Raw genomic sequence first — 27,017 nt, forward strand, 5'->3', positions numbered from 1 at the left:
ATAGGAGCCTTTTATCATGTCTGAAAGTGACACAATGTTCAACGAACAAGATTGGAGATATGCTTTTGTACAACTTATGCTCTCTACTAATCCAAGTTATGACAACAGGACCATTGCCAGCACTCTAAAAATGAATTGCTGGATTGCCACGAATAACAAAGACGTGTCCAGGGTGATGAAAAGAAAGTTTCCAGCCATGGTTATGGTCATTGGTTTGGTTTCAAGTGAGGTTCACATCATACCGCCTCACATCTTCGAAGTCAGCTTTAAAGTCAACATCAAAGTGTATCTGAATATGCTGAAGAGTGTGGTGATCCCCTGTTGCAATCAGGTGGCTGCTGGCAAAGCCTGGGTGTGACGTCAGAACTCAGCACCGGCCCACAAGTCCAAAGAGATCCAGGCTTGGTTTCAGAAGGAATGCTATGACTTTCTACCCTTCTCTCACTACCACCCACCTCCCTCTCTGACCTGAAGCTGCTGCACTACTTCGTTTGGTCATACATCGAGAACATCACCAACATGACCTCCCACAATACCAAAGCCAGCCTGATTGCTGCCGTCCGCTGAACATTCTCCAAGCTCCCACCAGCGCATGTGGAAAAAGCATGCTCCCAGTTCCGGACCTGTATCGAGGTGGTGACTGAGACTGAAGGCAGCTACATTGAATAGATGTCAGCTCTACTACATAATCAAGTTACCTGCATTGATTCTTTTCAATAAAAGTTTTAAAATAAAGTTGTAGTGTTGTTTTCTTTAGGGCAACAACTTTATCGTTCCACCCTGAATTAACTTTAAAATTCCTCCAAGAAAAGCAATTCAGCTGCAGTGAAAATGTGATATTGAAAACTCAGGAGTATTTTGAGTCCAAAAACAAACTATTCTACAAAAAAGGGATAAATGTGTTAGAATCAATATATCACCCTAGAAGAATACTATGTCTAAAGTCGAATTTTGCCTAAACATTGTTGATTTATTAGTTAAGCCCAGGACTTATGGAGTGATGTGTTATTTTTAAAAACCTCTAAATAATTTTGAAGATAAAAAATAAAATTTCAATCGATAATATTTATTTAAAATATAATTATTTTTCACAGCATAAAAAGGTTTTCATGCGTTCATGATAGCAGTCGTCCATGTGGAAAAGTCTTCAAGCCAAGAGCTATGGACGCCGAACTTGCCTGGTTGATGAACCCAGGCAAAAAAGGAAGAAAAGAGGAAGTTGAATGGTGTTGTGGACTTTTATATCGGGGTGAGTGTTCTGACTGCGCATGTCTAGAATTCCTTTCAGGGGAAGTGACATTTCCGATGTGTGCGTATGTGTGCGTACATGTGTGTACGTTAGCATGTGTGTGTGTATGCACGTGAATGTGAGTGTATATACGTGAACATGAATATATGTATGTGTCTGTGCGTATGTGCGTGCATGCATGTGGGTGTGTGTATGAGGATTTGTATATGCGTGTGTGTGTGTGTGTATTTGCGTGCGTACATGTGGGTGTGTATATGTGAGGAAAAACATGATCGAACACTGCTAAAAAGATTCCTCCGCGACATGATATGTCACTTCACTACGCGCGTGTGCACACAAACACATCATGTAAGAAAACACTACTGAAGGCGGTGAAATTTCCTAAAATAGTACCAGATCCCAGGGGTTCATACCACGCAAACGGTAAATTTGCGACGGGCTTGATTATCAGATTTGTTGTCAGTGACCTCGAATACCCCTAAAAACATAAATTAGATGGTCGGTGTTTTGTTGTAACGTAAGGTAACATTTACCATTTTGTATTATAAAAGATCTATAAAGTCTGTTTTTTATGCATGAAAAAGTTCGTTCAAAAGTTCAAATAAAGTTTGTAATGTAATTTAAAAACACAAAACAAAACACCTCGTTTTTTATTTAAAATGAAACTAACATTGTTGGGGGCGTTTTTTTGCCCATACACCGCCATGTTCACAGTCTCGCTGAATAACGGGGATGTGAAAATTACATAAAGTCACTGTTTTATCAGGAAAAAAAAAGTCCATAATGGTGGCGAGCTGACCTTTAAATACGTGAAGTTTGGAAAATTAATTAAAGCTAAAACAGTATACAAAATACTATAAGAAACCCATCCAATCGGACTTGTTTTAAAGGAGGATTATCTAAGGGAGGTAACTCCCACTTACTAAAAAAAAAAAAAAGCATTGCCGAAACTTTACGAAACTGACTGAAACACATTAACAAAAACGAATACACAAATTTTAATAATAATAACAAAAATGGATACAAATGAAAAATATTAATAAACAAAAATGAAAAATATTAATAAACAAATAATATACCTGAACAATTATAAGTAATCAATCAAAAAAGAAAACAAGTTGGAAGCAAGTTAATTAAAAAACTAAAAATTAAATTAAGTAATAAAATAAATGTTTTTAATTAAATGTTAAGTAATAAAAAAAATAAACTTGTTAATTAATGTACACAAAACCAAAAATAAATTAACTGTAACTTATCTTGCCTTTGATAACATTTTTTAATATATTTTTGTGGCTTGTAATGCAAACACGTTTGCTTTAGACAAGAAAGTGACAATCGAAACAAACACAGATTCAATAATAAAAAGTTCACAAACCTTTTTCAACCAATGATTTTTTTTTGTTTTTCTCAAATTCAAAAGGAGTTTGTTTTCGGATGGAACAATTTCTTAGCCGTTTTAAAATTACTACAATTATTCCCTTTTTTCTCATACGACAAAGCAAAAGCGCCCGTCTGACAACAAATGTTTCATAAGAGTAGAAGGGGTTTGGTAAGAGGACGCTATGGGACAGAGGGGGAGTGACGTCATACGTTTTTAAACGTTTCAAAACAAGTATATAACAAATAAATGTTACCAAAGGCAAGAAAGTTACTTTTCTACCTAACTGGATAAGGTCTTAGTATTTTTTATTAGATTTAAAACATTTATCAGGTTCGAACAACGAGTCATGTTGAACGCTGCAAAAGAACGAGAAAAGGTAGCCGTGATAACTTTGAAGACTCGATAATCACTTCAAAATAAAAGTGGGGTTTGTATTGTACACATAGATTCGAAAAAGTTGTCAAAAACCAAATATATAACAAATAAATGTTATCAAAGGCAAGATAAGTTACTTTTCTACCTAACTGGATATATTTTTTGTGTTTTTATTCAATGTAACATGTTTATTCAGCTCGAAAAACATGCAGTGTTTACCTATGTATTGGAAAATTCAAAATGGCGCCCAACACTCTCTTTAACATGGTAAGTTTGGGAAAAGATGTTATAAATAATAAACTAGACAAAATACTATAAAAAGAAACACCGAATATATGTCAACTTATGTCATGGTAACATATAATGAGCGAATTTCTAACAGTATTTTGTCTAGTTTATTATTTATAACATCTTTTCCTGAACTTATCGTGTTAAAGAGAGTGTCGGCCGCCATTTTGAATTTTCGAATACATCGGTAACCACTGTATGCTTTTCGAGCTGAATAAACATGTTACATTGAATAAAAACACGAAAAATATATCCAGTTTGGTAGAAAAGTAACTTATCTTGCCTTTGATAACATTTATTTGTTATATATTTGTTTTTTGACAACTTTTTCGAATCTATGTGTACAGTAATACAAACCCCTCGGTTTTTGAACCCAATAAACATTTTACATTAAATAAAGACACTAAAACCTTATCCAGTTAGGTAGAAAAGTAACTTATCTTGCTTTTGATAACATTTATATGTTATATATTTACTTTTTAACAACTTTTTCGTACCTCTGTGTATTGTTATACAAACCCTAGATTTGCAAACTGATTTCAGGGTTTGCAGATTGGCATTTTTACAGTCAAATGTCGCGAATTTGGTTTCTTTTGAAAAAGTTTGTCCTTCAAAAATTGTTTTTTGCCTTTTTACGTTTGGCTTTAAAATCTATGTATCTATAAACGTGAAAATGTGTGTGTGTGTGTTTGTGTACAAATACTACCAAATAACTTTGTCAATTTTCAGTCTACAGACTCGGGATTTGACATTTGAAGGGGTATTGAGATTTGAGAAAATCTTTTTAATCAGTTTTCAGCCAAAAATTTGGCTGTTAAGGGGTCAAAGTTCAACAATTTGACCTTTGAGAACTCTACCAAACTCCTCCGCCAATTTTGGGTTTAAGCACTTGAACTTTTAGATATAGATTACTTCGACATGGATCTAACTTTATAATTTGATTTGAGTCCAAAACAATAAATGTTAAGGGGTCATAATTAGGGTCAAAGTTTAAAAAAATTGACCTCTGCAGTCTCTACCAAATTGCTCGTTACATTTTTTGGTCTAAACATTTGAAATTTTACGTAAAGTGCATTCAGACATAGGGCAAGCTTTTTAATCGTTTTTTGTTTGCTAAAAATTTGGCTTCCAAGGGGTTAAAGTTCAAAAGTTTTTACCTTTGCAATCTCTAGCAAACTATTAAGCCAATTTTAGGTCTAAACATTTGAAATTTTACATAAAGGATATTCAGACATACAGCAAGCTTTTTAATCAGTTTTTGGGCGAAAATTTGACTGGCAAGATGTCAAAATTTACAAAGTTTACCTTTGCAAACTCTATCAAACTCCTCCGCCAATTTTAGGTCTAAACACTTGAAATTTTAGATGTAGGTTACTTGGACATGGGTTAAAAATTTTAATTTAATTTTAGCCCAAAATGATAAATGTTAAGGGGTGGAAATTGGGGTCAAATTTTAAAAAGATTTACTGTCTGTGATCTCTACCAACTTTTCTCTATGGTAGTTAAGGAAGCCTATTATAAAGAAAGGCATTACCGTACATATTCACACTTTTTAATATATACATATGCACATAACTTTATGAACAGTACATAGGGCCCAAGCAAAGCCGGGTGGAACTGCTAGTATATCTAGAAAAGTGAAAATGTTTGTTTGTGTGTGTGTGTCTGTGTGTACACTTCCCTACCAAATAACTCTGTCAATTTTCAGTCTACAGACTCGAGATTTCACATAAGGGGTATTGAGATTTGAAAAAATCTTTTTAATCGGTTTTCGGCCAGAAATTTGGCTGTTAAGGGGTCAAAGTTCAACGATTTGACCTTTGAGAACTCTACCAAACTCCTCCGCCAATATTGGATCTAAACACTTGAAATTTTAGATATAGATTACTTGGACATGGATCTAACTTTTTAATTTAATTTGAGCCCAAAACAATGAATGTTAAAGTGTTATAATTAGGGTCAAAATTTTTAAAAACTTGACATCTACGGTCTCTACCAAATTACTCAGCCAATTTCTGGTCTAACCATTTGAAATTTTACAATGAGTGTATTCAGACACAGAGCAAACGTTTTAATCGTTTTTGTGCTGAAAATTTGGCTTACAAGGGGTCAAAATTCCAAAGATTTGACCTTTGCGGTCTCTAGCAAACTCTTAAGCCAATTTGGGGTCTAAACATTTGAAATTTTACATAAAGGGTATTCAGACATGCAGCAAGCTTTTTAATCAGTCTTTCGGCAAAAATTTGACTGGCAAGATGTCAAAGTTTACAGAGTTGATCATTGCAGACTTTACCAAACTCCTCCGACAATTTTGGGTCTAAACACTTGAAATTTTAGATGTAGGTTACTTGAACATGGGTCAAACATTTTAATTTAATTTTAGCCCAAAACAATAAATCTTAAGGGGTCAAAATTGGGATCAAAGTTTAAAAAAATTTGCTGTCTGCGGTCTCTGCCAACTTTTCTCTATGGTAGTTAAGGAAGCCTATTATATAGAAAGGCATTACCGTACATATTCACACTTTTTAATATATACATATGCACATAAAGTTATGGACAGTACATAAGGCCTGAGCAAATCTGGGATGAACTGCTAGGTCATATACAAAACTAATCACCCACTTTAAAGTCTGAAAACAGAGATTAGACCATTCTTGTAGTGATTTGGTTTCTATTGATTTTGTGGTGGGAGCAAAGTTCTGTGCAGTTCTAGCAGATTCACCCTCCCAGGCTTTGTCTTCTCTCTTTAAGAAGAGGTTAGTTTATTGCTAAGCACCTGAGGTGCCCTCATTGGGGAATGTCGAGGAGGCTGCCCATGCACTTTTTTCAGGTCAGAGTGCCCCTCCTCGGGGGTGCAGATATCTCAATCCCACTTTCTGATAGGGGTGTCTAAGTTCTTGTAGTGGAAGAGAACTAAATACCTTCTGAAATAATAATTTCCGACATTTAATCACCTAAAAAAGAATAATCTTATTGGGGGAGGGATTTAGCTGAGGGTACTCGTCTACAGATTTATCAACGATTAATTGGAGGATGTCCCACACCTCTCTAAATTCCGCAAGTTTAATGTTTTATTTTTACTTTTATCTGATTAATCTCATCGATTACAGACTTTGAAGAAAGTATTTTTTTATCAATTTTATCATCGGAGATCAATTATAATGTTCTACTAAATTGGACACTTGCTTTGTGGCCATAATCGAGCAAAAATAGTGACTCTCTCACATGACCGGTAAATATTCCCATCTAAAAAAAGGGGTTAAAAAGGGAACTTTCTTATCCCCCTCCTCTCTTTACATTTACTTATCTTTCTCCTTTCCAACTCCAGACTCACCTATAGAATGATGACTTCTCAGGTTTTCGGGTATGCTAAATACGAATATCACGGAAATGTTCTATTTTAGTGTCGGAAAAAAATTTCCCAAAATAGTCAATTCAAACAAAATATTTAATACAAAGTTTATTTTTATAAAAATTAAAAAAAAAAAACGTGATTTTAGTTATAAGTAAAAACATCAAACAAACGGTTTAAGTACATTATTTTAAATGATTATAGTCACATAGTTTTATACAGGAATATTCACCGATCATGTGAGATATTCGCTATTTTTCTCGATGATAGCTTCAAAGTGAGTGTTCAATTTAGTAAAACGTTATAATTGAGAACTGATCCCCAAAAGTAAAAGTCATAAAAAATATTTTTTTAAATTTTGTTTTAAAATCTGAAAGTTTAGTCTGTAATAACTGGTAAAAGTATTTTTAAAAAAAAGTGAAAATTAGGAGGGGAGGGCAATCTCGTAGACGTCCACCAATTATTCAAATATGTAGTAACTGTTATGCCCAGCCAGAATAAATGAAGAATGCGTAAGAACATCACATTATGATGCAACCACTGCATACATAAAAAAGGACTGCGTTATGCTCCCTCGCATATAAATACTCTAAACAGACTGGAACGTTTGAGAAATCCTGCATATAGATTTGGCCATCAAATTCAAATCAGTTTTCTCTTCAATCTTACGAGTTTCACATGTGTTTCAGTAAACTCTGCCTGGGGGAGACATTAAGACTCCCGTCATGATTTTACATGTGACAGGATGAACTTTAATTCCTAGCATGGAAATTTACCACATCGAGCGAGGATTTAAATCTTTTAAACATTCTTATTTCAAACTACTCTGCTTATGACACAAACACACACATTCGATTATATGATTTATGGACTGTTTGGATTATCAAAAAAAAAAAAATCAGTAATTTCAAGATCAAGCTATTCTTACAAAATCCTCACTTCAGATAACCTTTCATTATTGAACCTTTCCACTGAGACAGCCCATATGTGTGAACATTTTATTTCAATACTTCTAACACATCAGAAAATGTTATTTCTTTTATATAAATTCGCTGATTACAATTGGTGACCTTGCTGTCAATTTGGAAACTGATGGATGATCAGATGGAATACAGACCGCACATTTCAAATAACATCACTAATAAAAAAAAAAAGAATCAGCACTTTCAAACCACAGCACTCCTCACGGTTCTCATAAAATTTCTTATGGGTTTTGTTAAAACAACAAAAAAGAACAAAACTAATCTTTCTTTTCCAGTCATCTAATTTCAACTTCAATTGAATGGCGACATGCACAAACACGAACCTCCTTTCAAACTAGCGACACTGGTTTCAATAAAGTAGCAATTTATGCCAATAATTGTTTAAAAATCGAAAATTAAACCAAAAACAGTTTCCCTATGAATCGGATTCCAGCCAGAGCAAATTAGTGCCACACACATCCCTCCTACAGATTAATGGTCCTGTAGCTCACCAACGAGATTTTACCTACATCGTTACCAGCAGTGATTACCAACACCTGTTTAACGTCGAATCTCCCAGTTAATTCATGATACACTGAAAACAAATGCTTTCACCTCAATCACAGTCATACAGACCACATCGGAAATATAGCCATTTTCGGCATGTGCGAAATTTAATACCCCCCCCCCCCCCGAGTTTACAATGAACGACACCTTCAGAATGAGCTCATTACAAACACCTTGGATTCTTAAGCATTAATTTTGCATGCATGTTAATGCCATTCAAGCCATCAATAATACCAGTACAGATCCACGTGTACTTGGCAGCACGGGCTTACTTGCAGACGTCCATAATGTACCTCTCAAACACAAGTGGCTCATTTCCTTTGAAATTGCACCATTTATCTCACCAGGCAACCATGTAACACAAGAGTTGGTGATGTAATTTTTCTTTTGGATTGCCATTGACCAAGATATATGCTTCAAACAAGATCAGCTAAGCCATGCCTAACGATACTGTGCTACTTAGTGCTACAACTTCCATCAAATCTGGCAGAGACATAAAGTATCCACTTTGATTTGCAACCTAAACCCAATATTTGCAGTATTTTTATTCTTTCTCATTAATTCTACTTCTCGTCTAGTAGGGCAGTGATGTAGCAACTGCTATGCTTGGCCACGACATGGCACTGTGATCATCGCTTTGAAACATCCACGTGTGAAGAATGCGTAGGAACGTGATGTTGTGGTGTGACCAGCACACATAAAAGAAAATGAACTGTTACGCGTCTTCATGTATGATAGTAAACAGGCTGGAACATACGAGAAATCCTGTATATAAAGATTTGCCCGCCAAAATCTAATCAGTTTTTTATTCATTTTCGACACGTGTTCAACTAAACTCCATCTGCGGTAGACATCATGATTTTACGTGCAAAAGGATGTACTTTAACTCCCAGAGTGGATATTTACCACATCAAGCGAGGATTTAAATCTCATTTTAAACAATCTAATTTCAAACTACTGTTTTTTATGATACGAACAAACGCACACATGCATTCGCTTATATGATTTATAGACTGTTTCTCTCAAAAATAGCCACATGGACTTTAAGCCCACGTGCTGCACTCTTATTGTAAAAAAGTCAGTAATTTCAAACCTTGAGCTATTCTCACAAAATCCTCACTTCATTAATCTTTCATTATGAACTTTCAACACTAGAAAACACATTGTTGGAACAATTTAAATGAATATTCCTCACACGCAAATCCAAATGTTTATTATTTTATATAAATTCATGGTGATACATATAACTTGTTCAAATATTCTTTAAAGTTCTTGGGCATGCTTTAAGAATATCGAAATGGTAAAATGTATTACCAATATTCCTTAACGCAAGTGTTTTTATCTAAAAAATAAAACTTTAATTTCCGCCAAGAACATAAACAGCCTAGTTTGGGAAGTAAAAACAATGTAAAATTACATAATAATTTGGGAAAAAACGTTTTAATACATTTTTTAATACTTCTACATTTTACAGACCATGCTGAAGTTATAACATTATTATTTTAAAACCCATTCATTACATTTTAATTATTCTATACTCCAATTTAAGAATAAGTAACAGATACCATAAAAATTGAATTTAATTTGAAATATCTAAAAAATAGTTCGTAAATTGCAGAAGTAACTTCTTCATTTGGAATTGAGAGATGCAAAAGAGCATGAAAAAACATGGTGTTATTAATTATAATATACGACATCTGCACCTAGTAAGACGCCATTTTGTTAAAATTTTGATTATTCTAGCATATTTACATATCACAGATGTCACTATTTTATAGGCTTGTCTTATTTGATACAGAATGGCTTTTTAGATTTGAAATGATTTTTATTGGTTGAAAAATATTTGGAGTCAACATAATTCTGTAAAAGCTAACGTGTTTTTGGAAGTGATAAAGAAAGCAAATCTTTACAAAACAGAGAAAGAGATAAGCTATTTGAGCCATTTGCATTTTAATGTTCATCAAAAGTGCATTTTGATATGCCAAACAGCCATTAAATGTAAAAAGCAAAAAAGTGGAAAGAGTATAAAAAGAAGAGGACTAACTTATATTAGCTCACTAACTTTCTCACTTACTCGTGCTGGTCAAAAAAATATAAAATCATTTTTTTTTAGCGCTAAATTCTTATTGAGGACGATCTGTGAGATTTAATTGGTACTAAAATATCCCTATCATGCTAAACTAACTGAAATAGTTGTTTTATGGCAGAATGTATTTTTCATATCAATTGCAATGTCAGTTTTTGAATATTGCAATTGATATGAAAAATACATTCCGTCAAAAAACAACTATTTCAGTTGGTTTAGCATAATAGGGATATTTTAGCACCAATTAAATCTCACAGATCGTCCTCAATCAGAATTTAGCGCTAAAAAACATAATGTTCTATTTTTTTAACCAGCACAAGTATATCTAACATCCACATTGCTGGACCAATCGTCACCAAACTTGGTAAAAATATCAGTAATAATCTAATTTAATTTGATGATGTCTAGGTCAAAGGTCACAGAAATGGAGACAATCACATTTTCAACGATACCTTTTGTTTTATTCATCATTGAGACTTCTACTTGACCTATAATATATAATTTATTGGTTGCACTTTTAACAAATGCGTGCCAATAATATATACATGCTGACAAATGTGGATTTTGTAATCAAACAACAACTTGTTAAATCAACAATGTTTTATTTACATTACAGTTACATGATAAGAGAGAGAGATTGGGCCAGTATGTGTTATATGAATAAGCCAAATCAGAACTAGATAGTGACAGAATTTGACCTAATGTGACTTCGCCCATTCATTGTAACGTTGTCAAGGATCGTAAGTCCAACTTATTTCTCCTTAAAGAAGCCCTAACGTTTCTTGTTTCGTTTGTGTCCTTTTCCTTCTTATCCTCTCTCACAAATAAAACTAATTACCTCAGAAAAATGTGGGGAGTTGCTTTAAAGAGGAAGTGGGTGCTCAATATCCAAAGTTATAGCGAATGCTTTGACAGCATGACAAAATAAATATTTTTTATTTGTTGAAGAGCACAAACTAAACTACAATAGAGTCTTGTACACATTTCAAGTCCTCACATTTGCTTAACTATATGAACGCTAATAAGATGAAAGTGGTGCTATTTTAAAGTTAAATGCATTAAGATTTTTTAATATTTTAAAGTTAAATGCATTAAGTTTTTTTAATATTTTAAAGTTAAATGCATTAAGATTTTTTAATATTTTAAAGTTAAATGCGTTAAGTTTTTTTTAATACTTTAAAGTTAAATGCATTAAGTTTTTTTAATATTTTAAAGTTAAATGCATTAAGTTTTTTGAATATTTTAAAGCTAAATGGATTAAGTTTTTTTAATATTTTAAAGCTAAATGGATTAAGTTTTTTGAATATTTTAAAGCTAAATGCATTAAGTTTTTTGAATATTTTAAAGCTTAATACATTAAGTTTTTTGAATATTTTAAAGTTAAATGCATTAAGTTTTTTGAATATTTTAAAGCTAAATGCATTAAGTTTTTTTGAATATTTTAAAGCTAAATGCATTAAGTTGTTTGAATATTTTAAAGCTAAATGCATTAAGTTTTTTGAATATTTCAAAGTTAAATGCATTAGGGTTTTTGAATATATTAAAGCTAAATGCATTAAGTTTTTTTGAATATTTTAAAGCTAAATGCATTAAGTTTTTTTTAATATTTTAAAGCTAAATGCATTAGGCTTTTTGAATAGTTTAAAGCGAAATGCATTAGGTTTTTTGAATATTTGGACCAAGTAAAGAATAGATACCCTGTAGCAGACGCCGCCGCCGCCTGACGGTGACAAGCGCACATTTCAACTAACACCGGTGATTCGACCTTGACATTGGCACAAGCACATGGCGTCGGTTGTTTGTAAACACGTCAAATAGCAAACATGCTCGAATATTCGCCAACAATTTTTTTTTTTTTAAACATATTTACAAAACTTTTAAAGATTTAAAAGAAAAAAAATATATTTACAAAACATTTTTTTAAAGTAAGTAACAAAACGAACGTATTTAAATAAAAGATATTTAAATAAATGAGTGTCCTTCTGTTTCGGATTTTTTTTGACCAAGATTGATTTTTTATGTACTGTGTTTTTGGGGTTTTTTTTTTCTGTGTGCGTTATTAAGACAATTCAATATTTATTTAATTATTCTTTAAAACATTTACTTCAGCGACAATTAATATATTTTAAAAATAATATTTGTTACTCTTTGGGCGTTGAGTTCCATGGTGGCCAGCATAAAAAATATGCGTTGCTCCCTTCCTGATGCAAGCGCGCACATAACACTTTTTTATTTACTGACGTTGTCGTAGTAACTAAACGATTATCTGTCACATTATTTATTTTGAAAAAAAGTTTTACTCCTTATGAATATTAAAAGAAAAATTATTAAACATTTATTAATAATGTCTCACTTTTACAGACATTTGTTTTTAAATTTCTTTTTAAATGACGACTTTTATTGACTTTTTTTTTCAATAGCATTTGCGGATGGGTATGCTGACATTTGTTTTAATTTCTTTTTAAATGACGACTTTTTATTGACTTTCTTTTTTTTTTTTATAGCATTTGCGGGGGTAAAAAACGAAAAATAACTAAACCATTTACTGATAATTTCTCACTTTTACAAATATTTTTAACAAATAAATGTTATCAAAGTCAAGATACCGAGAAATTGTCAGTAAATGGTTTAGTTATTTTTTTTTCGTTTTTTACCCATCCGCAAATGCTATTAAAAAAAAGTCGATAAAAAGTCGTCATTTAAAAAGAAATTAAAAAAACAAATGTCTTTAAAAGTGAGGCATTAATAAATGTTTAGTAACATTTTTCTTTTAATATTCATAAAGAGTAAACATTTTTTTCAAAATAAATAATGTGACAAATAATCGTTTAGTTAGTACGACAACGTCAGTAAATAAAAAAAATGTTACGTGCGCTTGCGTCAGGAAGGGAGCGATGCGTGTTTTTTTTATGCTGGTCGCCATGGAACTCAACGCTCAAGGAGTACCTAATATTTTTAAATATTAAATTTTGACGAATATTCGCGAGCAAGATTTTTTTAAAAATAGAAGATATTTAAATAAATGGGTGTTTTTCTGAGTGCGTTTTTAATATATTTACAGAACTTTTTAATAACTGTTTTATTCTTTTTATCAAACAAAAATAGAACTTTTTTTGGATTGTGTAGTGGACTTTTGGTCAGCGTTCAAGTTGTGGATTTCTTGACCAAGACTAAAGTTACCTCTCATGAAAGAGAACTATTTATGGCACAATGGGAGATTCCATTGTGCACACATGGGCCAGTTTATTCTTTGAATTGTGATTGGCTGAATCACCTGATTGGATATGCTTGTACATAAATACAAGCCCTCAGTCCAGCTCAATCTGGTGTCTGTCTTGTGCATAAGCTGGATCCTTGGTAAGTGTTGCTGCTATTATTATTATTATTATTGTTGTTGTTGTTGTGTGTTATTGACTACTACAGTTCTTTTGATTATTCTACATCTCCCCTCTTCCCCCCCCCCCACGAGTAGGCTGGGTTGTATGAGAGGTGTATCTCTCTTTTAGGCCTAGTTTGTTGTGTGGTAGTAACCTAGAAAGAGCTTGGGGAATCCTTGATCGAAAGCGTGGGGATGTATGTGTGGTTTGTTGTTGGGGTTTGGTTGCTGTGTATGTGCTATCACAGGGAGACAGTGGGAGATGCAAGAATGTAGTATCGCTTGAGGGAATTGTTGGTCCTAGTGCTGCACTTGGTATTGGGGTTGGTGCAGGCTTGAGTTTGCATCTTCTGAGGAAACGGCGGTTCCTAAGTGTGATCCTTCTGGATCCGTTAACCCTGATTCGGTATTGTCGATCTGGTAGGGAACTGATGATTTTGCCCGTTGTGTTCCATCTGCGATTGACTGGATTTTGGATGGCTACGGTGTCACCAGCTTGTAACGGTGGAAGGTTGTGGGTATATTTATTGTATCTTTCTACTATTTTTGCATTGCGGTGGTGGAGCATTTCCTTGCGGTGTTGTGCCGCTGACACCCATTCAGGATGAGGCTTGTAGAGGATTGGCTGTGAAGGGATGGAGTCACGTAGTCGACGGTGAAGTAATAATTGAGCCGGTGATAGGCCAATGCTTTGAATTGGGGTATTCCGATACTGCAAGATGGCCCGGTTAACACTGTCATTGTCCAAGGAACCCTGGGGGCCTGTGTTTCCTTTCACAATCCTCTTTGCAGTTTTTACTGCAAGCTCTGCCCTGCCATTGGATTGGGGATATGCAACAGAAGATAATCTGTGCCTAACACACCATGTTTTCAGAAATTCTTGAAACGTGCTAGAAGTGAAAGGTGGGCCGCCATCGGTGCTGAGTTCTTCTGGGGCACCATATGTTTGGAACAGTTGTCGGCATATGGACATCAATTTGGTTGTAGTAGTGTGACCTGATTCTAGGCGGTATAAAATTAGCCAACCAGTTAGCCTATCTGTGCAGGCAAGGTATGTGTGATCTCCAATATAAAAAATATCCATGACGATTTGCTGGAATGGCCACTCTGGGGATCGTGTTAGAATGATAGGCTCCCTTGGTTGACTAGGTGCGATGGTTGAGCATACCATGCAATTCGCCCTAATACTATGGATTGATGCATCCATCCCTGGCCAGTACACCGATTCGTTGGCACGTGCTTTCATGCCGACTACTCCTTGGTGTGCAGAATGCAGGCAGTGTAGGACCTTTTTTCGTTGTGTTTTGGGGATGACGATCCTTCGATCCAACAATACTAGACCATTGTCAGTGCTAAGGCGGTGCCTCACCTCCCAATACTCACGGACTTCGGGCGCAGTGAGATTACGTGTTTTTGGGAAGCCTTGCTGTATTGTGTCTATTAATTTGTTATATTGTTGATCGCCACTACCTGCTGAACGAATTAGGTCTGGTGATATCATGGCTATATTACTGCTGTCTGCAAATGTTGCTATTAAGGCTGTTGACTCTGTTATGTTGCTTATGTTGTTCGACTCCAGTATATCCATTTGAGAGGGTTTTGTTGGAAATACATTGAGGAGGGCTTGCACCATCGCCACTGGGTGGCGGGAGACTGCATCAGGGCCTCTGTGCCACTTCCCGGGGCAATGCACACATGGGCCAGTCTATTCTTTGGATTGAGATTGGCTGAATCACCTGATTGGATATGCTTGTACATAAATACAAGCCCTCAGTCCAGCTCAATCTGGTGTCTGTCTTGTGCATAAGCTGGACCCTTGGTAAGTGTTGCTGCTATTATTATTATTATTATTGTTGTTGTTGTGTGTTATTGACTACTACACTTTTATAATGACATATATATTATGGACTGCTTTTCAAACATCGAAATTTAAAAATTAAAGTTAGTTTTATTTAAAAAAAAAAGACAAGGTGTTTTTTTTTTAATTAAATTATAAACTTTATTTGAACTTTCAACAAACTTTTATAGACATAAAAAATAGACTTTATAGATATTTTATAATTTTTAAAAAATGTATTTAACGAAAAGTTTTTTTTTATCATTTCATTGTTGAATAAAATTTCAAAGTGATAAATGGTGAAAAAAAAATATCCGGAAAAGAAAAAACACCTCGTCTTTTTTAAAAAAAAAATAAAACTTAAACTTTAATTTTAAAATTCCGATGTTTGAAAAACAGTCCATAATATATATTTCATTATAAAAGTTATATTTTTGTTTGATAAAAAGAATAAAACAGTTAATAAATACAAAAAACCCCCAAAAAACAGTCCATTAAGTTAAAATAAAGACTGTTTGAATAAAACTTATTAAAAAAAGGCTCATTCTTTAACAATTTATTATTTATTTATTTTTGTTTTAGCCATTTTTTCTGTGTACGTTTTTAATACAATTCAATATTTATTTAAAGTGTGATCTATGTGGTCAGTGAAGGAAAAATCCTTCTAGGCTGAGGCAATTTTTATGCATAATAAAATTACTAGTATAAACAATCGAAATTTAAACAATCTTGGTCACAAAAATCCGAAACAGAAAGACACCCATTTATTTAAATATCTTTTATTTAAATACGTTCGTTTTGTAACTTACTTAAAAAAATGTTTTGTAAATATATATTTTTTCTTTTAAATCTTCAAAAGTTTTGTTAATATATTTAAAAAAAAGAAAATTGCTGGCAAATATTCGAGCATTTTTGATATTGTTTACAAACAACCGACGCCATGTGCTTGTGCCAATGTCAAGGTCGAATCACCAGTGTTAGTTGAAATGTGCACTTGTCACCGCCAGGCAGTGTCGTCTGCTACAGGGTATCTATTCTTTACTTGGTCCGAATATTTTAAACCTAAATACATTAAGTTTTTTGAATATTTTAAAGCTAAATGCATTAAGTTTGTTGAATATTTTAAAGCTAAATGCATTAGTTTTTTTTTAATATTTTAAAGTTAAATGCATTAAGTTTTTGAATATTTTAAAGCTAAATGCATTAGGTTTTTTTAATATTTTAAAGCTAAATGCATTAAGTTTGTTGAATATTTTAAAGCTAAATGCATTAAGTTTTTTTAATATTTAAAAGCTAAATACATTAAGTTTTTGGAATATTTTAAAGCTAAATGCATTAAGTTTTTTGCTATTGATTTTTTCATTTCTTTTCAGATCCAGTTAAGGCGTTCACTCAACCAGAAAATGTGTTTTGTGTGCTTGAATTTGCAAAAACTTAATCATGAACACTTGTTCAACATGCATTTTGCAAAAAAGATCTCATATACTGTTTTTTTTTTGTGGAAATTTGTGAAAAGATTGGTTGGTGGGCCTCCCATTCCAAGAGACATACACAGCTGAAGGCCCAAATAACAGAAGGTGTTGCAACCACTGACAACGCAATCCTGGGACATCTTTGGCAAGAATTGGACAATCGGCTTGATGTGAATGTGAGCAATAGTGCTTTTGAAATAACTTATATAACATGATTTTGAACTTTAAAATATCATTAAAAACTTAAATTACATTACAGCACTCAAACCCAACACATTGTATCTGAGACAATCACAGAAACAAACAAAAGGAAGACATTTAATTCCGCATTTTTTCAGTTTTAACAAAAGGAATTTATTTCCGTTATTTCCAAATGCCTGTATCTTATTTTTTTACAATTTCTCTCACACCGAAATATTCTTAATAAAACTCTGCCATGTTGAATACATCCTTTAAAAGTCTCTTATGCTGACACATCTTACCAGTCCCCTCCGCCATTCATGTGTGTCCTTTCTTTCTCTCCTTTTCTTTCTCTTCTATTCCTCTTCTGTTAGATTACTTTGCAGACTGGTTGAGTCATTTGCATGTACGTCATGCATCTGTTGCTACTACACGTGCTAGCAGCTCTGTTACATAAAAAGTAGTTGGGTGTTGAGATACAAGGGAGCTACTTCATTGTTTACTATTGTAATTTTTTTGTAATGATCGTTTTAGGATCATCTAAATTTTTTTTAACTTCGCAGGGTCAAGCTTATTTCTATGAGGAATAATTCTGGTCACAGCACCATTATAAAAATGTTTGTTTAGTAGTTAGGACCGATGTTGTGTTTTGTGATAACTCAGAGTGTATCCTGGTTTTATGGCATCAATATGACAATAACAAGTCGTAAACCTGGGGATAGTTACTTGGTTGAGAAACATCCTGGGAACGGCAAACAGCTCACTGGGTGTTAGACACAATGAAATGAAAGACACATCCTTTACATCAAGAGAGTCAATATGCCATTGGCTATAACTGGCTAGCATGAGTCTCTTCTATGTCCCCAAGTCTCTTTTGTTATAGGCAGCATTTCCATCGTCGGCATTAAATGCTGAAATTTAATGTTTGTACAAAACAGTGAACAAAGTTATCTTTGAAAGATTTTGTTAAACTTTTGCTACTATGACAACCAATACAATGTTCATTTCTTTCAGAGACGATTTTGTTGTCAGGTCATTTTTGAGGTACCGGTATTTACTAAGTATTTGGCTCTATTTAATACATAGCTGCTAAGGACAGTTACATAGATAATGTAAGTATTCGTTTAATCTATATATCTTTTGATTTTTCATTTCTGCTATACATGTAGGATTTCAAAATACTATATTGTATTACTAAGATAAATAGTAAGTCTTTTCATATTCATAAAAATGCAGACTTTTGCAACTATATGATATACAATATAATGTTCTTTTCTTTCAGGGACGATATTGTTTTCAGGTCATTTTGACGTGCTGATATTTAGTAAGTATTTGGTGCTATTTCAGACATAGCCACTTGGGACAGTTATATCGATCAAAGTTTCCCAAAGTGGGCTCCACTGAGCCCTGGAGCTCTATATGGGGAGGGGGGGGTCCAGAAGCTCTTTCTTAAAGGGGACCTAATGCGTTATATGGAAAAATTGTTTGCATTTAATTATTGATCTATTTTTAATGGAAAGAGATCTGATACATAACCACAGAGTTTCAGGAAAAAGAAAAGAAAAATAAATCAACAAAAAATGCGACAATATTTGATTAATCAAAAACAAAAATTGATTGTAAATATTATCATTAATTAGCGTTAAAATTTGAAATTAATCCTTTTCTCATATTTACTTGATCTGAAATCCAAAATGATTTATTACACAATTTTACAACTGAACCCCCCCCCCAAAAAAAACAAAAAAACTGATGATAATTTGATTTAGTTATTTTTGAAATGAAATAAAATTCATCCAAATACAAGTTACATAGAATAATGTTAGAGTCTGTGTGTTCTCCTGTGCCACAATGAAGTTGATTTCTGTGCAATCTAGTCATCAAATGTGCTTTTCAGTCCATATAATTTCTAAAAATCAACTTTCATCACTCTCGATATGTATGTTTGGCAGTAAAATAAAACACACACAATTAAATGATAATATCATAAACCCATTCAACCTAAAAAACGATAACTCTTCATTGCTGATGTACAAGGACAAACGATATAATATTTCTTTCTTTCAGGAATGATATTGTTTTGTAGGTTGTGTGCTTGATTCAATTTCAGACATAGCCACTCGGGACAGTTGCATAGATAATGTTAGCATTCATTTAATCTTCATAAAAATACAAGTTATATAGAATAATGTAAAAACTTCTATTTCCTGTGTGTTCATTTCTTTCAGCGATAATATTGTTTTCAGGTTATTTTTAAGGTCCTGATATTTAATAAGGTTGTGTGCTGTGCTCTTTTCAAGATATAGCCACTTGACACAGTTGCATAGAATATCTTAGCATTCGTTTAATCTTCATAAAAATACAATTGCATTTTTAATGTTAGCAGTCTTTTCATATTCATAAAACATTCTATTTACTATGTATTTGCATGAAATAAATTTCAATCATATAACTCGAACATGTTACACACGAACATGGCTTATATTTGCTACAGCTTGATCTTCTAGGTATTTTTGAAAGATTTTGTTAGCTTTTTTGTCACTATGACATCCGATATAATGTTCATTTCTTTCAGCGATGATATTATTTTCAGGTCATTTTTGACGTCCTAATATTTAGTAAGTATTTTGCTCTATTTCAGAAATTGTCATTTAAGACAGTTACATAAATGGGGCATTGTGATTAAACCTGAAAGACTCTGGAAGGCCTTTCTTAATGAGAACCAAATGCATTATATGGAAAAAAATAAAATGTCTGCAGGTATTTAATTATTGATCTTTCTCACTGGAAATACTGCTCAGGGGCTCAATGGTGTTCTGATCAGGGGCTCCATGGTGTTCTGACATAGATAATGTTAGCATTAAAATGTTCGTAAAAATACAAGTTGCATGTAATAGTAATTCTATTTCCTGTGTGTTTTCCTGTGCCGCAATAACGTTGATTTCTGTGCAAAAGAATTTCCACAATTTTCACACGCAAATGGCTTTTCGCCCGTGTGCCTTCGAATGTGACTCAACAAACTCGATTTCCGTGTAAACCTAGCACTACAGATTTCACACAAATGTGTTTTCTCTCCAGTGTGTGTCAGCCGATGCCGTGATAAAGTTGATATCGCCATGAACGATGCGTCACACACAATACACGAAAATGGCCGCTCTTTCGTGTGCGTTCGTTCATGGTTTAATAAACTCGATTTCTGCGTAAACAAACGCCCACAAAAGTTGCAACGATGCGGTTTCACACCCGTGTGTGTTCGCGAGTGAATTTGCAAATTAAATTTGTCTGCGAACGAAGACGCACACACGTCACAAGAAAATGGTCGCACACCACTGTGCGTCTGCGCATGCTTTGACAAATGTGATTTCTGTTTAAAACGAGATCCGCATATTTGACACGCATGTCGTTTCTCACCCGTGTGTGTTAAGATGTGTCGCGATAAACTTGATTTCCTCTTAAAACAAGAGCCGCATACTTCACAGGTATGCGATTTCTCACCTGTGGATTTTTTTGTTTTTTCGCACTTGTTGTAATTCATTGCAAACAAATAATTAGCCATTCACAAGAAGAATTTGCTTGATTAAACTAAATTCTTATAAAAACACATCAGTAAATTTTGTTTATATCTGATTTATAAGTGTTAATTTCTGTTAAACAAGTGCTAAATACTGATCCTTTTATTGCAATTGTTGAATATACATTACCTGATTTGTTTTTTATTCTCATTGACTGAAAAATGAAATAAAATAGCATTTTCTTTATTAAACTAAATTCTTATCAATGTAAAAAAACATCAGTAAATTTGTTTTATATCTGATTTACATTCCATAAAATTAAACCGGTGCTAAACACTAATTATTTTTGGTACTCTAATGAGTGGGTCATATAACAAAATGAATCTATTTTTTATCTTTCAACTAAATTAAGGCTGGAAATGTGAAATTTAGGATTATATCATATCAGATTTATCACAATGGTCTTCAGAAACATAACACCTATTTCCATATTATTCTGTGAGAAAATGATACAAATTTGTTCAAAATTTTGTTAAAATCTTATAATGGCGACTTAATTCCAGAAGACTAAGAGTTTCCTAAAATTAATGTTTTTGATTTCTTTTAATTATTTTTAGGTCTTAACTGTTAATATCTCTCATTATTATGAACTTGTAAATAAAAATTGAAAAAAGAAAAAAAAAAAAATGATGACATATTGAAGAATATCAACTTGATCTTGGATATTTATGTGTTTATGTTTATGTATATTTTTTACAAAATTTGACTTGATGAAAAATATTCTAACTTTTGCTTGAAAATTATTTCTTTCTTCTACAATTAATTTTGGGAAATTTACACCAGGAATTATTCAATCTGTTTCCTGAAGACGTTTGCAAATTTCATGGCATCCAGGCAAGGAAGACACTCCAGTCCGATAAAAGATTTAAGTTCCGTTTTTTATGGCAAGAAAATCTGCAAATATAAAATGGCATTTAAAAGATTTCAAGAAATGAACATTTTATATTTTTGTGCAAACAAAATTATTTTTATCATAAGCAGTGGCGTACCTATGTAAAATGGCGCCCATGGCAAAGTTTGAATGTGCGCCCCTTCTTAATAATTTATACCTTAGATATACCTAACCTACATAATATCATAATACAGGCACAATTTTAACGAAAGATAAACCATGAAATGAATGTTTTAATAAAGTAATTATATGGTTATTCTTACGCATTTTTCAAATTTTAATTTTTGTCAAGCAATTTTTGCGCCCATGTCAGAGTGGCGCCAGTGGCACGGGCCATGCCTGCCATACCCTAGATACGCCACTGATCATAAGGTAGATTAAGAGTCACCGAAATTCATGTTTATAAAACTTCTGGAGGTTGAAAATTCAATTCTTTGTAAGCGATACTAAGAATACAATTATGAATTACTTGAAACTTTTACATGGTCATAGCAAGCTACCCTCATGGATTAAATAAAGGATTCTGTCTGCAATTCCGTACATATTCTTGAGTTTGACATAAAGATTTCCAAATTCAACAAAACATACCTAATGACTAAAATGTGAGAATAATATCCAAAATTAGAACAATAGTCTGAACAATCTAAATGATCAATCCTCACCTGAAAATTTTTGAAGCCAAAGCTACTTATTGAAAGAATCACAAATCCGAAATGTTGTCAAACTTTCAAGATGAAGACACAAAACTAAATTTATCGTGTAGATTTTTTAAAACTCTTTTTCACTTGGTATTTGAGCTAATATTTTGAATTCATGTCTAACAGGGGATTATGGGAAGCTCAGTAACGAGATGTCTGTTCCAAACAGATTAGACATGCAGATGGACTTTCAAGGTTGGTTCCAAGACAAAGTGAACCTCTTAAGGATTCAGTACTTGCTTCCTTACATATAGATAGTAAAATTAAAACCATGATATGCAACACTATCAGAGACTTTCAGGTCACACTTCATGAAAATAAACGCGAAGCACAAAAAGCGACAAATTGATTAATGCTACATAAAAGAAAAGCACAAATAAAAACCAGTAAAAACAGGTTATCATTCTTTGCTTCATATCAAAAGTATTACAAAATATGATAAAGACTTTCACATGGATCACTCAGGAATAAATAGAATGAAGAACCTCGTGCATAGTTACATCCATTGGCTGAAGATGGAGACATAAAAAAACATGATTGACCTGTGCAAGAGTTGTGCTTTGATGGCAAAGCCCCCCCCCCCCCCCATCATTTTTAATACCATGACCCAAAACAAACCAAGCCTGGTCTAAAATTCATACATATTTCACATTACCATTGAAAGATTGACATTACCTTATTGTGGTGGCCAGCTACACAAAATGGCCAGCAGTGGTCAGATGTAAGAGACCCACTACAGGGGTAATTACAAAATCATGGCATAATGTGAGACTACAGACTGTCTAAGTTAACAGTCAGAAAATACCAACAACCTTTTCAGTGTATTGAGTCTTGTACAATATTTTCTTTTCTACAAAAATCTATTGTTCGAGTTTTTCTTCATGATTTCCTAGGGTCAAAATATTATGTAATATTGAAATTAAAAAAAAATCAACAAGTCCTTCAACTCATTCATGCCTAAATTTTGTCTTTCATTTCTTATCAAAAATCTTTGTAAATACATTTGAACAAAATGACATTTTTTTTACTTGGGAGTCAACACCTATCAAGGCCCTAACCCCCCTCAAGGATAAGGGTTACCGAATATAAGTTGGTAGTGTAATAATTGTTAATGGTGTGAATTGGGTAGAATTCGATTATTTATGGGGACGATTCAACAAGAACTTGTTTATCTTGGATTTGAAGGCTACCATGTTGTATTGAAGCAGGCAAGCGGAACAGTGTTCCACAGGTGGGCAGTTCTGGGAAAGAAGCTTTGTTCATGGAATCTGCATTTAGATTTGGTACAGATAGAGAGTGGGGGAAATCGTATATAGTGGTTGTAGCTAGTTGAGTGTTTTTTTGTGAAAGTTTGGCAAGGGATGGGACGACCATAGATTGGAGTTGAAATTTTGAAAAATTCCCTCGACTTCATAAAGAATTCATTTATATTATATACAAAAACATGCATTATCCTCACCAAACGATTTTTGACAGAATAATAATTAAACTCTTTGTATCCTTCCAATCTAGATTTTCACATCAGCATTGCCAATTCGGAATGCACTATTTTTTTCGATTACCTACACATACATTTCTGAAAAATACAGATGTTGCTGAAATATTGCTGATTATACTTGTGGTTCTAAAATGGACCATGGGTGCTTATGGATTAATAAAATTTAAAATACGGTAATTTTATCTTTTGTAATATTAATCCATGAAAGAAATATTTTTTAGACATTTTTAAAATCCACAAATAAATTATCAATAAATAAAATACAATGTAATGTGTAATATTTTTTAAATGGATCAATTAATGTTTCCAAACTATGTAATGACTTTATATTACTTTTGTCTTTTTAAAAATTTTTTACAAATTAGCTGAACAAATGCATCTATCTGGAATATGACCTATAAGCAGTACTTTGGTGACCTAGTTATTTAGATTAAATCCTGTTTTCTCTTACATGTAATTTATGTATTTGTTATGGGTACCAAATTTCAGATGTAATTCTATAAGATGTTAATGTTTATATTTTGTAATAAAAATTAATAAAGAAATAGAATGGAAAAATAGTAATCAGAGGCATTCTTTTTATTCTTTTCATTTTTTACATAGTGGTCACCACTTATCAAGGCCCGGAAGCCACTCGGGGATAAAGGTTATTGCGTGTACAGTAATCAATGGGATAGTATCGTAGTAAACGTTAGTATTGAAGATTTGATAACGTGTCTTACTTAAGGGGGCGGTTCATCAGGAATTTGTTTATGTTGGACTTGAAAACATCCAAGTTGTAGTCAGGTGGGAGACAGGCAAACGGAAGAGAGTTCCACAGGCATGCAGTTCTAAGAAAGAGGCTTTCTTCATGGAATCTACATTTTGATTTAGGCACAGATAAAGAGTGGAGAAAATTATTGTCAGTGGTTTCAGCTAGATAGGTGTTTTTTGTGAAAGATTAGCGAGGGGAGACCAGAGACGAGCATTTGCCATGGAAATAACGATAAAACAAAGACAGGCTCGCAACGTCTGTTCTGTGGGAAAGAGGTTGCAGAGAAGAGAAAAGGGCATCCCCCATTAGACTACAAAGTCTATTTTGAACTCTGTCAAGGCAGGATAAGCTGCTTCTAGTAGCTACTGCCCAGATGTGGCAACAATACTCCTTCCTTGGATGTACTTGGCTTTTATATAATCAATGAGTAAAAACGGAATTCTTCAAAGTTGCGATTTTTCACTGTAAATTAAGCCTTTAGAAAATCGAAGTCAGGGGGAGGTAATTGCATTCTATTGTTTAAGTTGCGATTTTATGCAGAATCTGATAAAACTATCAAGTCATTTTACTTTTTCTTGGTCTACTGCACGCATTTTACCACATCTTTTACTGGACCATTTTCCATGATTTTTAGAATTTGTACTAATTTCGACATTAAGTAAGAAATAATGTTTATCCCTGAAATAGCTTTGTTCGAAAATACACGATTGGGTCCGATGACACACTATAGTAAAGTTGCACCAAAATTTCTTTAAAAAATAATTTACTATGGCACAAACTTTGAAGAATTTATCTTTCTAAAAATTCAAACATTTTTTTAGATCTGTGATTCCAAATATATTAAGAAGGCCAGATTTTCTAAAAGTGACCAAAAATGTCTTATTTAATTTACGACGAATACTCAAAACTTTGAAATCCAATATTTTGTTTTCGTTATTTACAACAATGTCTTGTTATGTTGAAAAAATTGAGATTTGAATCATAAATTGACTTTTATCAGCTCTATCATACTCATATCATGCACACGTTTTATTTCAAATTTTTTTTCAGATTGTTATAGCATAGCACATATGAGCACGTATGAAAATATCAGCAGCAGCTGAAGGATGGATGACAAGTGATTGTGTTAGCAGCAGGAGCAGTGTTTGAACGTGTATGCAAATTGGCAAATGTGTTTGGGCTTACGTCTGAAGAAAAAAAAAGGACCCCACATAGACTGTTAATGCAAAGTAGAAACATAATAAACTTTCAATCTTTGTAAAAAATAAATTTCCAAAAACCCATGAACAAAACAGATGCATAAGTACTGATGACACATTGAAAACAAGTGGAAACATAGCTGCCCATAACGCTGACCGCAATGTGAAGTCGAAACATTTACTTTGTATTCCTTAATGGCTTACTAAGTATCGTATAAAGTTATTGATTATTTACCTAAACTTTTAGTTTTAGCTCTTAATTGTCTCATATTTCCTCACTCTTTGGAAGCTCTTACGTTCTCATTTCTTGACTAAGCGTATACTTAAATAAAATGTCTATACTGTAAGTATATGGTTCCTTATGTATGATACTGGAATAACTGGAGCATTTTCTTTCAAAATAAAATTTAAAACGGCTGATTACTTTGTCTTCAAGACGACTGTCTGTTTCTGTTTTGCATGATAAACATAAATCCTTATAATCCTGAATTCTACCATAATTCCTGTATATTCCTAATGTATATTAATCCAGTATTCTTGTAAGTTAGATCATCTCTTTTGTTCCAACTGGACAAAAAACCAATTGCCTTTCTCGTTAAGTTGCTAAAAAATCACATACATCATGTATTTACAGGTATCATGAGAGAGGGGGTTTAGCTTCTGGTTCTTAACCTTAAAAGGCAGAAATTTAAAAATTGATACCAAACATCTATAATAATCTATATTAGTAGGCAGGCATTATCTATAATATATACGTTTACTCTATAGATTATCTATAAGATGGATACTTATTAGCAATAATTTGAACTTATACCTAAAGTTATATTAAGTATATCTATAATATATACTCTATAGAAAGCCTTTTTCTCTCTAAGTTTCTTCTCTAGGATTACTAGACTTTGGAATTCCCTTTTGAGTTCCTGTATGACATGCATAAGTTCAAGTGTAATCTAAACAGACATCTTGCTGCTCAACCCCCGACACAGTATCTCTGAAAATTATGTCCCAGATAGTAGCCTCCTACATCAAAGTGGCACTGTGCCTTGTTTGAGGTAAAAATGCAATAATTAAAATAAAAAAGGACCTTAAAGCAAATTTAAGCGGATGTGAAAGGTGATAACATACGTATGAACATGAAATGTCTTATCTTACATAGATTGCAACATGTAAAGCTGTATCTGTGAGTTGTGAGAGTCCTGTTAGAAGTTCTATTAAAGGGGGATAATCCGTGAATTTTATCATAACAGCATATCCTCAAGACAAATACATGCAACAAATA

The 27,017-nt window shown here is 33.1% G+C and overlaps 1 protein-coding gene and 1 long non-coding RNA gene across 5 annotated transcripts in view; one reads left to right on the top strand and one right to left on the bottom strand.

Moving 5' to 3' along the window:
* LOC145292844 (uncharacterized) overlaps nucleotides 1-17,406 on the top strand; it is a 90,453-nt gene extending 73,047 nt beyond the window's left edge. Inside the window, exons 2-3 of the long non-coding RNA XR_013869608.1 lie at nucleotides 1,095-1,249; nucleotides 16,847-17,406. This is a non-coding gene — a long non-coding RNA (uncharacterized LOC145292844). The remainder of the gene's footprint in view (nucleotides 1-1,094; nucleotides 1,250-16,846) is intronic.
* The window catches only part of LOC145292842 (uncharacterized), a 38,934-nt gene that overhangs the window by 5,106 nt on the left and 6,811 nt on the right, over nucleotides 1-27,017 (bottom strand). For 2 of the 4 annotated variants that reach the window (XM_080138888.1, XM_080138889.1), the window contains one exon: nucleotides 21,425-21,591. The exons of 1 other annotated variant lie outside the window; for it this stretch is intronic. The gene's annotated coding sequence lies outside the window, so the exon portion shown is untranslated. Of the gene's footprint in view, nucleotides 1-2,624; nucleotides 2,805-21,424; nucleotides 21,592-27,017 lie in introns of those variants that run through there. One more of the 4 variants, XM_080138887.1, reaches the window with a different exon arrangement.

Source organism: Euprymna scolopes, chromosome 14 (assembly GCF_053919585.1).
Source record: "Euprymna scolopes isolate OS-2025 chromosome 14, ASM5391958v1, whole genome shotgun sequence".
Classification (NCBI taxonomy): Eukaryota; Metazoa; Mollusca; class Cephalopoda; order Sepiida; family Sepiolidae; genus Euprymna; species Euprymna scolopes.